Raw genomic sequence first — 1786 nt, forward strand, 5'->3', positions numbered from 1 at the left:
TCCCATTCACCTTCAACCTCTGGTGCTTCTCCTTCTTGTTGAGGGGCTTGGGCTTGGATGGCTGAGACTTGGTTACTCTCCATCTTCTTGGTCAAGGCTGCTAGTTGTGCAGTAGTGATCAATTTGTTTTGGGCCAGCAAGGCATCCATTGAGTTGAGCTCTATTACTCCTTTCTTTTGAGTTCTTTCTGACACATAGAAGTACTCATTCTCAGCAACAGTCTCTATGACATCTATGGCTTCTTCAATGGTTTTCTTCTTGTTGAGCGAGCCTCCAGAAGAATGATCTACTACTTGCTTTGACTCATATGACAGCCCTTCATAGAAGATGTGTAGTTGCACCCACTCATTGAACATATCCAGTGGGCATTTTCTCGTCAAATCTTTGAACCTCTCCTAGGCCTCATAAAGTGTTTCACCATCTTATTGTCTGAAAGTTTACACCTCAGCTCTAGCCAGTTGACTCTCTGTGGAGGGTAGAATCTTGCTAGAAATTTGTTTACAACATCATCTCATATGGTTAGGCTCTCCTTGGAAAATGTTTCTAACCACTTTGCTTCCTTATCTCTGAGTGAGAAAGGGAACAAAAGTAGCTTGTAGGTGTCAAGGTGCACACCATTAGACCTTACAGTATCACAAATCCTCAAAAATATAGTGAGATGTTTGTTTGGGTCCTCTTGAGCTCCTCCTCCATATGAACAATTATTCTGAACGAGTGTGATGAGTTGAGGTTTCAACTCAAAGTTGTTAGCATGGATTGTTGGTTTGAGGATGTTGCTGCCACAATTTCCTGGATTTGGGTTGATGTAGGAGCCTAAGACTCTCCTCTCTTGCCCAACATGATTTCCGGCATCCCCTCCAACATTGTCTTGCACTTCGTCATCCATGGTGGTCCTCAGATCTTCCTCCACTAGTTCCTCTCCAACTATGCCTTTGCCTCTTGCTTCCCTCCTTAATCTAAGGAAGGTTCTCTCAGGTTCACTATCAAAAAAGGATGAAGTTTCTCCCCTTCTACCTGTCATACATTCATCAAACAGCAAGTAGAGGACAAGCGAAAAAATCACTATAGTTAAGATTAATGGTTAACTTGGTTGATGCAATTAATCAAACAGTTCGAAGAATGGAAATTTGAATAATGAATAGCTAAAATAATCAAAGTAAAAACAAAGAAAACAGAGTGGACAGAAAAATGAAGAGCTAAAAAAAATAACAAAGTAAAAAAAATGCTTAATCTAGCTCTCCCAATCAATTTAATCATTGTCAAATTCAAACCAATCCCCGGCAACAGTGCCATAAAACTTGATGAGCCGAATTCACCCCCCATATAAAAAAATGGTGAATCCGTTCTTTTGGAAAGCGCACCAAAATTATTGTCAAGTAATAACCTACAGTGGAGTGGGATCGTATCCACAGAGATTGGTAGATTCGAGCAATTTTAATCAATTGCTGAATTAGTTAAGCTAAGCAAATAGATTGTGATTGCAGAATTCTAAATGTGCAGAAATATAAATGACTCAAAAGTAAATGAAAGAATTAAATGGCAGAATTGGAAATGAGAACAAAGTAAAGAGCAGAAGCTTAAATGACTTAATTGTAAATGGGGACGGAGAATTGCAGAATGTAAAGAAAGCTATAAAGAAAGTGGAAGATAAGAATAGGGGAATTCATTGAGATCAGGAGATGTTCTCTCTTTGGATTAAATCTAGCTCATATCCTCTTCAATCATGCAACTCATTGACCTCTTGGGAATCATGATTGATTGAGCCCCAATCCCTTGGTAACTCAAT

At 39.2% G+C, this 1786-nt stretch overlaps 1 non-coding gene across 1 annotated transcript; it reads left to right on the top strand.

The window, feature by feature from the left end:
* The first annotated feature begins 351 nt into the window (after nt 1–351).
* On the top strand, nt 352–456 carry LOC148545423 (small nucleolar RNA R71). The gene has a single exon (XR_015901136.1). It is a non-coding gene; the product is annotated as a small nucleolar RNA R71 (small nucleolar RNA).
* Nucleotides 457–1786: the final 1330 nt, after the last annotated feature.

This window comes from Arachis ipaensis, chromosome B9, assembly GCF_059453495.1.
Source record: "Arachis ipaensis isolate K30076 ecotype BB chromosome B9, ASM5945349v1, whole genome shotgun sequence".
Taxonomy (NCBI): domain Eukaryota; kingdom Viridiplantae; phylum Streptophyta; class Magnoliopsida; order Fabales; family Fabaceae; genus Arachis; species Arachis ipaensis.